This window comes from Stegodyphus dumicola, chromosome 3 (genome assembly GCF_044657685.1).
Source record: "Stegodyphus dumicola isolate Sdum_Otavi_A_Nest chromosome 3, ASM4465768v1".
Lineage (NCBI taxonomy): Eukaryota > Metazoa > Arthropoda > Arachnida > Araneae > Eresidae > Stegodyphus > Stegodyphus dumicola.
In genome coordinates this window covers 148,039,406-148,055,123 of record NC_140770.1, presented here as the reverse complement: position 1 = coordinate 148,055,123, position 15,718 = coordinate 148,039,406, and the positions used below count along the sequence as shown (strand labels likewise).

The window sequence follows — 15,718 nt, the reverse complement described above, 5'->3', positions numbered from 1 at the left end:
TCAGACTTTATGTGAGTAATAACATTTATTCTAATAAGCAATTATTCACTATTATTTATTTATTTTTGTTAACTTCATGTACTAGTAATTTTCTGCTCTACTAATGAATAGTTTCTCATTTATTGTCATTTTTGTTTTGTGTGCGCTATGAAATTGTAAACTCCTATTGATGGCTTCTAAAGATAGGTCTTCCTCACCATCCTTATTAAACATCTCCCATTCTTTAACTAGCAATCCTGAAAATGCTGACTCCTCCAGATTGAATGATATTCTACGAATTACTGATAAAATTAAAGATCTTCTAAACATCGGCAAAAATAGAAAACTTAATACCAAGAACATGAAGATATTTCTGGCCATTTAACAGCTCTTTGTCAAATAGTGGCAGACCAAGAACTTACTCTAGCGAAGCATGAAGGCACAATTTCGGAACTGAGAGAGAAACTGTCTCTTCAGCATTCAAATACTACAGTTATTTCTGAAGTGAAGGAACATTTGTAGCAACAACAACTTGAAGTTAAAAAATTATTCGGAACAAAATTTCTAGAACAAACCCCAAATTCCTACGCCGTTGCTACCGCCAAAAACATTTCTTTGAAACAGGCTCCAAAAAGTCAAATCAGAGCTCATATTCTTCTCTTGAAACCTAAAGATTCAGAGAGAACACCTGAAGATATCAGACACCAACTAAGTTCTACACTTAATCTACAAAAACTATTCATGTCAATAATGTTCGTACTACTAAGTCTAATGTCTAATGAGTTTAATCGGTGTCGAAAAGAAAGCAGACTTAGAACACTTACACCGCTCAATCGTTGAAAATTCACAACTACAAGCCTCCGTAACTGTTCGTACTTCAAAACCCAAAATTACCAAACTCATAGTGTTTAATGTACCCTCTTCAGCGGCTGCTGAAGATATCAAATCTGCTTTTCTGAAAATTACATCAAATAATAATCTTGATATTTCGTGTTCTCCAGTTCACTGATCTGAAAATACAAATAATTGGATTGTAGAAATTTCTTCAGATTCTATTGACTGTTTTACTTTGTCAAGAGTCTTCATTGGATTCAATTCGTGTTCCTTCCGTCCCTACATTTCACTTCCCCGTTGCCTTCATTGCCAGGGTCTTGGACATAATAGTCGTAACTGTCAAAATCCTCCCTGCTGTTCCATCTACGCAAACCAACATTTCAACAACATAGAGAGTGTACCTCAAACGTAAAACTCTGGGTAAATTGTGTGCGCAATAACCAAGAAACTGGTTCTTCATTGCCTACTGATCATGGTGCTCATGAAAGAATATACCAGACTTACAGGAGTCAGTTCAACAAATTATTATACACGGACAAAGCCACAACCTCACACATGTTGCCATCATCCATAACTAAAAATTCTTCAGTTGCAACTAACATGCAAGAACGCAATTTAAAGAACAACGCTTCAACTCAAGATTATAACATGGGCAATGATGTACAAAATAATATACCCCCAACCTTGCTAAAAAACACAATACATTTTCTTCAATTCGTTTTCTCCAAATCAACTTACAAAGAGCAAAAACGGCTTCTGACCATCTAGCAGAATTCTTAACTCACAACCATAAAGACTTTGTTTTAATCCAAGAACCCTATTTTATCGAAGTTAAAGTAAGTAGCATTCCAACGGATCAAAGGATATAGTGGCCAAATTGGTAATGATCAGAAAGATAAACTAGCCAAAGAAGCAGCTATTAATCGAGATGGTACTAAAATCATCATTCCGTGGCCTCGCTCAAATTTCAAGTACCAACTAAAACAACTTGCTTCAAAATCTTGGCAAGATTTGTGGAACAATGCTCCACAGGGAAGACACACATATAACTTGATCCCCAATGTAAGCTTCGCATCTCTGTACTCGAATCCTTCACTAAATTACTTTATAACAGGTCATGGACCCTTCCCCACATATTTCTACGCAAGAAATTTGGCAAATTCTAATATCTGTATATGTGGGGAACGGGGAACTCCTGATCATTACACTTTCTCATGCCCCTTAACTGAGGATATTCACATAAAATCCCCAAGAACTGACCTCCTGGCATTCCAAAGGTTTTTAATTAAAGATCAACATCAGTATCCATAGTTTCAGAAAATTATGTAACGACTCTCTTCCTACGGCCTAGATCTCTGTCAAGTGCAAGTCCACATACTACTTAGTAAACTTTTACATGCTGTGATTAGGGACAAAATGGTTCCCCTCGTGAACTTTATAAACTGCAATAAACCAATATATCTGAAATAACCCATGGGCACCCACCTCTTTAGCATTATTATTACAATTCATTTTAACATTGTGTTGCCAGTACTAATTATAATTATCTCATTATGATTATCTGTTTATTAATTATGTTTATCTCCTATTTTTGTTGCACCAAATCAGATGTTCAATTTATCTTATGAATCTCAAAGTGTATTCCGACTACTTTGTAATCTACTTAAGTCCTACATCATTATTTTAATTAAATACTGGATGCAGGGCGTACTGTGGGATTGCACGATGTACCATAACAGGCAAACTCTAGACCTTTTGGAAAGCTTCAGTCTATGTAAATTCTTATAAAACTTGCGATTCCCCTTCTTTTTTTAAGAGTTAGTATGGGAAGGCATTACCAGTTGACCTATGATACAGTCGGTCACAAAAGTATTCGAACACCGGTACCCTATCAGAAAATGACAAGATGGCGTTTTTTTTCTCTTTCTCTCTGTGTGTCGTGTTATTCTATCCTAGGTTTTCTTCTCCCCCCCATCTTGGAAAAAACTGGAAAAAATTGGTCACGATCTCTTTTTGAATGGGGAGATGCCATTTTGAGAAAAAGCTGACGACCCTATCTTGGAGAATGAACATGACCGCTCTACACACCCTTTCACTCTCTCTCTCTTTGAATTGGGAAGCCATTTTGGGAAAAAGCAGACGACCCTATCTTGGAGAATGGAAATGAACGCCTCTCCCTCTCTCTTTGAAATGGGAAGCCATTTTGGGACCCTCTATTCTTGGGGAGGGAGAAAACTGAAGTCTGCATTTCGCTGTCTCTGAACACGGAAAGCCATTTTGGGAAAAGCGGACCCTCTTCTTCTGATCATGGAGAACTGGAAATGAACGCTCTACACGATCTCTCTTTGAATTCAGAAGGTATTTTGGGACCTTCTAATGTTGGAAAACTGAAATGGACGCTCTACGCTTTTTTTCTCTCTCTCTCTCTCTTTGAGATGAGTAGCCATTTTGGAGGATTCTCCACCACCATCCTAACCTTGGAAAACTGAAATGAACGCTCTACACCTTCTCTCTCTCTCTCTTTCTATGAAATGGGTAGCCATTTGAAAACTCCCTAACTTTGGAAAAAAACAGAAATGAACGCTCTACACCATCTCTCTTTGAAAATGGGGGGTGTCATTTTGAGACCTCCCTCCCCTAAACTTGAAAAAAAAACTGAAATGAACGCTCTACACTTTCTCTCTTTGGACATGGGTAGCCCTTGGGGACCCTCTCCTCTTGGTAGAAAAAAAAAGAACTGAAGTGAAGGCTCTACACAATCTCTCTTGGAATGGGATCCATATTTCGGGAAACGTGGATCACCTCATGCTGGAAAACTGAAGTGAACCACCAAGATTGGACTCTATATAATATTTTTTTTAATTGACATCATGACCCTCCTCCAATTTGTTATTAAAAAGTTTTTTTGTTTTGGTTTTTATCCCATTTCCGATGTGATTTCAGAAATGCAATTCCATAACAGTTCAATTTCATTCGAGGTTAAATGATTTAAACAGTCTTTGACCCACCCATCCGTATGATTATTTTCTTCTCCTTCCTGTTGCACCAAATTTTGTAAGTCCATATAATCATTCCATACGGGAAGGGCTGGATCCTCACAAGGCTGTCTTGAAACACTTGGAGTCTCTTTGGGATGAGTGGAGGGATCTACGATGTCTGGACCCGGCTGCGATTCTACCTCCATGATTTCTGGACCCGTTGGAACTTGTGAACCCGGCTGAAATTCTACCTCTACGATTTCTGGACCCGTTGGAACTTGTGAACCCGGCTGTGATTCTGCCTCCATGATTTCTGGACCCGTTGGAACTTGTGGACCCGGCTGACATTCTACCTCTACGATGTCGGGACTTTTTGAAGCTTGTGGACCCGTCTGACATTCTACCTCTACGATGTCGGGACAGGTTAGAGAAGAAGAAGAAGAGGATACTGGAAGAGGTTCTGTCTGTGAGGAGTCCGAAAGAGGCTGCCTGTTTGAACAAGTCGGGGAAGAAGAAGAAGAAGAAGCTTCTGGGTTCTGAAGCGGATCTTGCACGCCAGGTAGGTTCCGGTAAGTCGACCGTTTTTTAAGAGGTAATTTTTTTTCTTCCTCCTCATCTTCAATTGTGATGACTTCAATTTCATTCCGTTGCCGGGTCGATTTTGTTTCGGGCCATGACGGTTTGGTCCAGCTCCTCTTATCATCTAAGGAAGGGATGGGTAAAGGTGGCGGAGGGTTTTCTTCTTTTTCTTCAAACATCATCGGCGATTGGAAAGAAATCTCCTCTTTCAATTGTTTCCAAAGCGAGTACGAGCACCGATCGACGAGAAAGAGACTCTTCTGGGTTGTGACGATGAGATATTGCGTTTTCGGGGGAACGACATAGTTTTGAAAAGGTCTTAGAATATTTCTTATATTTCATCCTGTCGCTGACTTTAAAATTTCTTTCCTTCAGATTGGGGGACGATGATTCGTAATAGGCGAGAGGAGCGGCTGTGGTCTGAAGAATATGAACTTCGTCCTCAGCCGTCGTTCTCACTCCAAACGTAAAATATCGTTTCGTGAGAAAAATATTCTTCCACCGAAAACTCGTGCGCGGATCCGTATATCGCCGGTCTGTTTAAATGGGCCGTCTCAAAGCTCGATCCATCCGATTCCAAGAGAAGGGAGATTCCTCTTTCGTTTGTTGCGATTCGAATAAACTTCTGTATATATTCTGAACGAGCAGGTTGGAGGATTCGACATCTTGGTTGAAAGAAACGATCACTTGATGAGGTGGTAAATGCGGAATAAATGTCGCACAATGACACGCCAAAAAAATTTTCAAGTTGGAGATTTGCTTTAGCATCTTCAAATCCTCCCCGTTCGAAATCCGTTGAGTTGGAAAAACGTCTAATAGCAACATGGCTCCCAATGGAAAAGAAATGATCTCGCCCAGTACTCTCGCCTTTTTCTATATATATAGACACACACAGACACACATAGAGGCTCTATGACATCCGTTTTATTTTTTTTTGTTTTTTGTTTCTCTCTCTCTTCTTTCTAAGAAATCTTATCTCCATGACCTCTTTTTCTTTTCTTAAAAGATGAATGTGTGTGGGAATGAGGAAGTGAAAGTAATAATTTAATAAACAAAAAATTATCCAACCATGACCTTCTTTTTTTTTTTCAAAGTCACCCTTTCCAATCCAAGGACGTCCAGAGATAGAGGAAGCAGGGAGAGAGGAGGAGGGAAGGGAAGGTCACACTCTCTTTCTCTCTATAAATAAAAGGGGAGAGCCCCAAAGTCATATTTTTGTCCAAGTGGATCATGAGGAGGCATCCCCAGCTCACTACGTGTATTCCTTTCAAATATAAATATGTTGATCTTTCCTTTTATATTATCCAAGGAGTCGTTTACCTGAAAGCCTCCGATTTTTCAAAATGTGCGGGTTATCATACCGTGGGGAGTTATCAAAAGATGCGGGACGAATTTTTATCCGACGAAAACGTGTTGATGGCTCGTGACATTCCACCTTTGGATGCACAAATTTTGTTAATGAAACGAGCCAAATATTTTTACACGTCCCACTTTCTAACCGTCTCATAAATGAATAGGATTATGGATCGTCTTGAAAAGACAAAAGGGATTCTCGTTTATTTTAGTGAATGGTTGCACAAATGTTTGCACGAACCTCTCTCGATCGAGAAGACTGGGAAGAATACCTACTATATTCTTCTCGAGGACTCTTCTCCTTCGTCTCATCTTAAAGAGGCCACGACTTTTGAAAAAATCCTCGAGCAAGAAAAAATAGAATGGTGGAAGAACTACCCCATCCCTCTCCACGAGCATCAAGAGGAGCCTGTTCAGAAGAAAAAGAAAAAACCTTTCCAAAAGCCTATCCTCATCCTCCTCGATAATGATGGGGATGAGGAGAAGCCTGTTCAGATTCTTCTCCGTTTGTCAAAACCCGTCGAAGATGAAAAACCTCTCCCTTTTTCAAGACCCCTTGAGGAAGAGAGACCCCTTGAGAAGGAGAGATCTCTCCCATTGTCAAACCTCCTCGAAGATGAAAAACCTCTCCCTTTCTCAAGACCCCTCGAAGATGAAAAACCTCTCCATTTATCAAGACCCCTCGAAAATGAGGGACCTCTCGATTTGTCAAAACCCCTCGAGGATAAGGGAACCGAAAATCATCTCCCTTTCTCAAGACTTCTCGAGGAGGAGGAGGAGAGACCGCTCCATGTCTCAAGACAGGACCCCCCTCTATCTCTTGAGGATCCGAGGGAAACGATTCCTATTGAAAAACCATCTATCGACGATCCCCAGAAAAGGTCTTCGGAGGAGATTAGACTTCCATGTAGAAAACGAATCTGCCACAATCATCATCATCATCATCATCATAATAATAATAATAATATACCCGCTTCTCAACAACAGAATCCTACAACATTTGCAGATAAATGCATTCAAACCAATCCCTTTATAGTAACCCTTTTGATTGGAGAACCCGTGCATTAGCCTCGAAAAAAAAATGAGATTCTAAACTGTTTCTATGACCAGAATGTTAAGCCAATAGATAGGTCTAGCTCAGAATTTTTCTTTTTAAAAGAAAATAAATAAATAATCCAAAGACTATTCGTAAATATAAATGGTAAAGTCTCGAGTCGGCTGGAAAAAAATTTTCAGAGCTGAGAAAAATTCTCCAACTCAGGAAAAAAAAAAAAAGAAAAAAAAACTTTTTGTTAATTTTTATCATGTCTTAGACATGATAAAAATTAACGACTCCCTTCCCTTTTCGTCTGGGAATGTTGTCTCACTCTTTTGAAAAATAAATCGTGATTCATTCATGGAATGATTGCCATTAGCGAAAGGATGAGTCATGGTCTATTTTTAGGAAGGGTGAGACATCCTTCCCAGACAAAAAGGGAGGGTCATTAATTTTTATCATGTCTAAGACATAATAAAAATTAACCAAAAGTTTTTTTTTTTTTTTAGAGAATTTTATTTCAGCTCTGAGAAATTTTTTTTCTCCCAGCCGATTCGAGACTCTACTATTTTATTAAGAATGATTTCTCCCTGATCTATTATTTCAAAATTCCAAGTTTCGCTTCAGAACCATCTGTGCTGTTGAAGAAGTAACATGATATATGCATTTTTTTAATGAGTTCTGTCAAGATTGAATTGTGCAGGATCGACCTTGCAAATTTCTTCTACTCTTTAAATAATAATGATACCGAACCGCTTTTTGTAGAGCGCAATGGAAAAAACCTTTTGTATGGTTAGGACAATTTATGTGTTCGATCCCATTGTATTTGAGAATCTCTTGCGTCGATCCCGAAATGCAATAAATGGATCTTTGCAACCATTTCTCTAAAAACCGCCGTTTCATTTCTCCTCGCACCCAAATCATGGAAAAGAGTTCCGTCAACATCGTTAACACCCATGGAAAATAACTGTACGGAATTTCTCCTTCGTACCACGACAAGCCGTGATAATAATCACTCGCCCACACAGCGGTTCGTTTTTCTTTCTCGGTGAGCATTTGCCATGGAAACGGGGGTTTAAAAACAAATACCCCTCGAGAAGTACCGTCCAATGTGACGTAAGCCAATTCTTTCACAAAAAAGGCTCCTTGAGAATCGTAGAAACCTTCAAAGTCGAGCACGAGTTCCATGTTTTTTATTTCTTTTTCTTTCCAAGGTGACCTTTATTATTATGATGATGGATGTGTATTGAGATACGCACGATATTATTCAAAAAACAAATATATATACGAATGTGACCTTTCCCAGAATTCATACGACCTGTCACGTGCAACCTTCTCTCTATATATATAAAAGAGGAGACGGCGAGAGAACGCTATCCATTTTTTCCTTCAGGACACACAGCGAGAGAGAGAGAGAGAGAGAGAATTTTGTTTTCTTTTTTTCCTCAATTGAAGAAGATGGACATTTTGAGTGCCAAACCTCTCAAAGATTCCTACATTGTTCTGGACATGGAATACTTTCACTGTTATGATCCAAAGACGGGAGATATATGTTTCATCTTGAAAGAATTGGGCTACATCACTTGCGATTTAACCTTATGCGGATCCCTGATCTTTCTCCCTCCTGTCCATTACGATGACTTATCGTCCCGCAATCAAGCTGTGGTCAACCAGACTACAAATAACCGACACGGCCTGCAATGGACCGAGGATCGTCTTTCCTACGAGCATCTTCCTACAATCCTGAAAATACTGACCGAAAATGTGGAGGTGATCTACGTCAATGGATACGATAAAGCCGAATTTTTCAGCAAGCTCTGCCAGCGATCCGTTTACGAGTTTTACATCCCAGGGAAAACCGAGTGGCGGAACAAGTCGAAATGCACGCGACACCAATATTTCCAAAAGATGATTCATTGTGCCGAGAACAAGGTGAGAAATTTTCGATACCATTTGATGGAGGGTAGTTACGTTTTCCGGAAATTACATTGTTACCCCTCCGAAAGCAAAGCTGTCGAAGACGAAGAGGAGGCGGAAGAATCTCCCCAGGAGAACTCGTGCGACGATGAGGAGGAGGAGGAGGAGGAACTTTCTAATAATAATAATAAATGTCTAAGTTGGGATGCTTTAGAGACCCAAGAATATTGGTCTCAACCCTTATCTCACCTAGACCTCAAAGAGGATCCTCAAGTGTACTCCTTGTGGTCTTCTTCTAAAATTTGGTCTTGGAGAGAACCCTTGAATGTTCATGAATGAAATGGTATGTAAATCCCTAGAGAAAAAAAAATAAAAAAAAAGTTCCTTTTTTTTGTAATATGTTGATTTCTTTCCAATCCCATTTCTTTTCCATAACTCCAGCCCAATCGACGAGAAGAAGACGAATCTTCCAAGTTACACAAGACGAATCTTCCAAGTTACACAAGACGTAGAAAGATTTCACAAGGATTTATAAATCACACGCTCCCACATGATATATGTATAGAGAGAAAAAGACCCTCTGTTCTCTAGCCAATACGTCAAGACTTCCCTAAACTAAGAGAGATCATGAGTACCGAGGAAACCTTAGCAGAGCAAGTGGAAAGACTTTCAAAGAGATTAGAAGAGTTAAGACGGGATAGATTTACAGTTCCGCCGACTAAAGAGGAAACTATCATCGATTTCAACAAACCGCTGTACTTTCATCCCCTACCCCAAAGAATGAGACGAGTGGACTCGCCGTTGAACAGTTCCAATGAGAAACAAAATGTCACTTATTTGAATAGTCAATTTCAACACATGAATATTTCATAAGTATTTTTTTGTGTTTTTTCCCCTAAAGCGTAGGGAGATCGGATCAGTAGTTTTTCCCTTTTCATCGTCGAAAAAGATTGGGAGGAAAAATCTTTCTCAGCTTTCTCAGAAAAATTTTTCAGCCTTAAAAAAAAAAAAAAAAAAAAAAAAAAAAAAAAAAAAAAAAAACTTTTGGTTAATTTTTGTCATGTCTTAGACATGATAAAAATTAACTCTACCCCCCCTTTGTCTGGGAATGTTGTCTCACACTTTCTAAAAATAGACCATCACTCCTCCTTTCCTAAAGAATAGAATTCCAAGAATGGGATCTGGTCTATTTTTAGAAACGGTGAGACCCTATTCCCAGACAAAAGGCGGGTAGAGTTAATTTTTATCATGTCTAAAGTTCAGGGTCCATCCATCTTCTTATGTGAAACGGTGACCCTGACGAGATCGAGATAAACAAGTAGTGTGAGTTGTTTTGTAATCTTGACGCGATCCAAGAAAGACTTTTTATTTATTTTTTTTTGAAATAGGCGGGGGGTGGGGAGAGAAAATGTTCTCACGACCCTCAGATATCTTTTCATAAATATATTTTTTATCAAAGTGTTTCTTTCATTCCGATCCTTTTAAGAGGTTGGAATGAGCCTGACATTTAGATGAGGTCGCGATCCCGACAGATGTCGCGCGAGTATAAAAGTGTGTGTCCTCCGCGAGATTTCTTCAGAGAACAGAAGACGTGAACTGAGCTGGTAAGTCCCTTTGGTCCTATGAATATAGTTATCTATAAAATCGATTTGATTCTTTGTTTCTTTTTTTAATAATCATAATAATCATAACTTCATTTAAAAAGAACTCTCTTTTTAACCCTTTGAAAAGAAAAATGTCTCTTTCAAGACGACGACTCTAAAAGGTTTTATTGTTTTTTTTTTCCTTTCTAGATCTTCCCTGTTATACATATATACCTTTTCGACTCTTTTTTTTTTGCTCCTGTTTGTGGGAGACATCACCGTATTCATCGCCATGGCGTGTTCAGAAAACTTTATCGTGCTCGAAAAGGGTTTCCAGTCCTACAACCACAAGAAGGGTGAATTTACCTACGTTTCAGAAGAATTGGGCTATGCGACAAAAGATTTTTTGACCGTGGGATCGTTGACGTTTGCTCCTCCTCACCCCTTCCACCAATTGAGTAAAAAAAACCAAAAGACGAATGCCTGGCTGACGAGAAACCGGCACGGACTTCGTTGGAACGAGGGTCATATTCCCTACAACCATTTAGGACGCATTCTCCAATCGCTCACTCACAGCTTCTCCACGATTTATGTGGTGGGATGCGAGAAAGCTAAATTCTTTGCTAAAGCCTTGGATTATCAAAAACCCGTGACGGAAATTTATGTGCCAGATGGAATCATTTGGAAGTATCGGGAAAAATGTGCCCGACATCATCAAAGGAGGAAATATTTCCATTGTGCCGAAAACAAAGTGCGCAACTATCGATGGCATATTACGGAAGGAGATTTTCATATCAATCATGTCTATCCAGACGGAACGGAGAAAGAGGAGAGGATTCAGGAGGAAGCAGACAATCCTCTGCAAGCTTTTGATAAGGCCTACGATCAGTTAGAGAAGGATCCGTCCCCGAAAGCGTACGATAACCTCATCCAGAAATAGGATAATCTGTCCTGTTTCCAAGTGATGGAACATCCGGATGAGCATACGCCTTTAAACTTGATGGGCTCTTCTACTTCTTCTTTGTCGTCAACTTCCTCCAATAACTCGAGGAAGACGGAGGGTTGGGGAGACATACCTGAAAATATTCCCCATTACGATCCAGCAGCCTGTTGGGACGAACCTTCCAAAGAATCTCATGAGACCCCCAAAATATCTTCAGAGGATCCAAAGACAAAATCCACTGAGTGTTGGGACAATGAACGCACAACTCATGCTCCAAAATACACTAAGACTATGTCCACTGAGTGCTGGGACAATGAACAGACGACTCATGCTCCAAAATCTACTGAGACTATGTCCACTGAATGTTGGGACAATGAACGGACGACCCATGCTCCAAAATCGACTGAGACTATGTCCACTGAATGTTGGGACGATGAAACCGAAAAGACGACAGAGAATTGGGATGACCGTTCTCAAAAATATTTGAATTGATATATACATAAACTCAGGAGAAAAAAAATAAAGAAAAGATTTTTAGAAATAAGTAGGGAAAGGTTCTCCGCTTTCCCTATATTTATGGAAATGGACTGAGAAGAGAGAGACGAATCAGGAGACCAAAAAAAAAATGGGTCTTGGAAGGAATGAGTGCAAATGCATTCGATTCCTTCCAAGACCCATTTTTTTGGGTCCCTCTGTCATCCAATCTTGGAGAAGAACTTTGTCCTATTTTTCTAGGTCCATTTAAAAAGAAATGAATCTATCCATAAATTTTCTTAAAAGAAAAAAAAACAAAAAGATCCTTTACCTCTTGACGGTCCAAAGTCGAGAATCTTGGAAAAAGTCATCCACTCTCCATCCAGTCAAGCTTCTCTGTAGAAAATCTAGTAGGTGCATCTGCATTCTTGAACACCCGGATGTGTTATTATTGGACGCGAAACGTCTAATGCTGAAATAGTTAACAGTGAGCCCATTCTTAAAGAAACGGGGATGTTTTATTCATCCAGTCGAGTGCGGAAAAATTTCTGAGAGCCGGAGAAAAATTTCTCTGACTGAAAAAAAAAAAAAGAAAAAAAAAAAAAAAAAATACCCCCCTTTTAGTCTGAAAATTGATGTCTTCAATTTTTCAAAAATTGAAGACATCAATTTTCAAATTTTCAGACTAAAAAGGGGGGTAATTTATTTTTCAGAAACTTTTCCCAGCCGACTCGATGTGAATAAAACTTTACTGTTTGTTAAGAATGTTATTTAATGGATCGATTTCAACCTATCGAGTTTCGCTTGAGTTCCGGCCGTGCTGTGGGCCGACCTGGATACAAGTTTTCCCCTTTTGGAATAGAATTGACGTCAAGGTAAGCTACTTTTCCTCTTTTTGCATTTTTCATGTCATTTCATTTGTATTACAATATACTGAAAACGGGCGTTCGAACTGATTTCTAGGCTATTTCTATACAAATGGAGCTCGATCCAAGAAAAAAATGATGTCTTTTTTTATTTTGTGGACTGCCAATTTGTATTGGAATATACTGAAAACGGGTGTTTGAGTCGGTTTTCAGTATATTTCAATACAAATAGAGCTCGATCCAAGAAAGAAAAGATGTCTTTTTTTTTATTTTGTGGACTGCCAATTTGTATTGGACTATACTGAAAACGGGTGTTTGAGTCGGTTTTCAGTATATTTCAATACAAATGGAGCTCGATCCAAGAAAAAAATGATGTCTTTTTTTTATTTTGTGGACAGCCAATTTTGTATTGAAATATACTGAAAACGGGCGTTCACGTTGGTTTTCAGTATATTTCAATACAAGTGGAGCTCCATCCAAGAAAAAAATGATGTCTTTTTTTTATTTTGTGGACTGCCAATTTTGTATTGGAATATACTGAACCTTTGAAAAGGTGACGGGGTGTCCTTTAGGAAAAAAATAGAAGGTCATAGAAAGAGAGAGGTAGACAAAGTTGATTTTTTTTTCTATAAGTCAACCGTCACGTCGCCCATCACGTGGTCTTCTCGTATATATAGAGAGGCGAGTGGAAGACAGACTCTATTTCCCAGAGAGAGAGAGACTGCTGTGCGTATCCATATTTCTACTCAAGATGATGATCCGCGTCTTATATAATGAGTTTGTGAGCATTCGCTGTTATGTGGATGACGGAAGATTGTTTTGGAACGCTACGGACATTTTGCCTCTGATTCATACTTCCAGTAAAAGAACCTGGGACATTCTCTCCGTGTTTTTCGACGAACACCACGTCTTCAGGAAAATAAAAGATCTCGAAAGTCTCGGCAGTTCTCAAGAGGGATATGTCCTCTCCAGCGAAGAAATGTTAGATCTGGCCGAAAAGAATCCTAAAAATAATCAGCTTCTGGCCTGGGTGTATAGCATTTTAACTCAGCCGCTGGTTCGAGTTGTACCCAATCAACCCGTTTACCGACTGCTCTATCCGGGGGAGAAATTTCCCTTCATCACCCCCTTTAATCTGGGAGTGCGCTACATACCGCCTCATCCAGGCATGACGGACTCTTCTACTTACCCTAAACAATATGCCAGCGCTTATTGCCAGACAGACGCCCGTCAAGAAAAGGTCGTCGAGACTCAAACGGATCCTCTGGTGGTCTCTTTAAATGTCACTAAAATCATCACCTTCTAAAAAAAACAACCACCACCACCCAAAAAAAATTTGCTCCTCCTCCAAATTTTTTTTTATCTTCTCGAAAGAAAAAAAAAAGAAACTTTTTCATCTAGCCTCTTTCTTTCAATCCCTTTTAAGAGAGAGAGGGAGGAGAAAAGAAAGAGAGTTCTGAGGAGGCAAAAGAAATGGGTCTGGAAGGAAACGGGTGCATTGCGAGAAAAAGAGGGTCCTCTTTTCTTTTCTCGAAATGCACTCTTTTCCTTCCAGACCCATTTTTTTTATCACTTCTTCAAACCAATCTTGGAAAAGGGGGGATACAATAAATTGTGCGTAAAGTCCATTTCGATCAAGACTGAATTTTTTTTTGAAAAGAAAACGTAATGTTATATATAGATAGCTAAATCTTTATCATGATATTCTTTAAGAATTTCTTAGCCATTTGTCAAAGAAGGGGACTATAATTGAAGAATTTATGAATTTGGGAACATGTCACCCATGGCAAATCTAAAATCTTGGAAGTGGATACTGGAAAGCCCCGCTCTGATTATAATTCTGAGTTCTAGCATAGGACATTTTTTAGATCAATAAGCTAAACTATTTTTCTAGTCTCATATTCTCTCGTGACTAGGGTTTCAGATTTGGGTAGAGAGAGACACTGTTCTGAACAGAAACGTGGAATGCTTTTATAGAAAAGTGAAGAGTTGAAAGTGAAATTCGAAAAACGAAATGAGATCGGCTGTCAAAATATTTTAAGAGCTCAAAAAAAAATTCTGAGATGTAAAAAAAAAAAAAAAAGAAAAAAAAAACTTTGTTAATTTTTATCATGTCTTCTAGACATGATAAAAATTAACTCACCCCCTTTTTGTCTGGGAATGTTGTCTCCCACTTTCTAAAAATAGACCATGACTCATCCTTTTAAAGAATAGAATTCCAAGAAAAGCCTGGGTTCTGGTCTATTTTTAGAAACGGTGAGACAACATACCCAGACAAAAGGGGGATGAGTTAATTTTTATCATGTCTAGAAGACATGATAAAAATTAACAAAAAGTTTTTTTTTTTTTTTTTTTTTTTTACATCTCAGAATTTTTTTCTGAGCTCTGAAAATATTTTGCCAGCCGATCTCATTTCGTTTTTCGACTTTCACTTTCAACTCTTCTCTTTTCTATAAAAGGCAACACGCCTCCCTCTCTACCCTAATCGGGAATCCTGATCCAGGTGTCCCCCGCTTCACGCTACCCATCTTCACCCATTTCGACCCCGTCTCCTTCTCAAAGGTTATGTCGTATGGAATGGGACGCTTTTGGTTTTTTCTTTAGAGAAAATAAAAAATAAAACATTTTTATAATCATCTCTCTATGACCTTCACAAACACTCATGTTTTATCATTTTTTTTATTTTAGTATTCATCAACCTTGTTCCTCCTCCCCTCTCCCTCTCTCTCTCTCTCTGAGGAGTCTATATAAACGGATCGCCAGCGAGCTCTTGTTCATATCAGACGAGTGTTTCGCCTTGAGAACGGAAAAAAAAACACAAAAGCTATGCTGCTCAAACTGGAATATAACGATGACTATTACGTGCACGCGTATGTGGATCTAGGATTCCTGTACTGGAATGCCAAAGATATCTTGACTCTCTTGCCTGCGAACGTCTCGCATACGACGAGTGTTCTCCAAGTCTTTTCTCCTAATCGACACCATTTTCTTCGACTAGGCGATTTGGACAACTACTCCAAAGAATGGGTTCAACCGAACCAGATTGTCCTCACTTCGAATGAAGCGGCCTTCGTCGCTTCGAAATCCCTGCATAATAAGTTGCTCTTCCCTTGGATGTGTAAAATATTCATGAGACCTCTGACGAAAATTGAGGAGGACGGGGAAACGTATATCAC

At 39.0% G+C, this 15,718-nt stretch overlaps 1 protein-coding gene across 1 annotated transcript in view; it reads left to right on the top strand.

Annotated features, from left to right (window-relative positions):
* LOC118179898 (ras-related protein Rab-1A-like) overlaps window positions 1-15,718 on the top strand; it is a 235,485-nt gene that overhangs the window by 78,659 nt on the left and 141,108 nt on the right. The window lies entirely within an intron of this gene.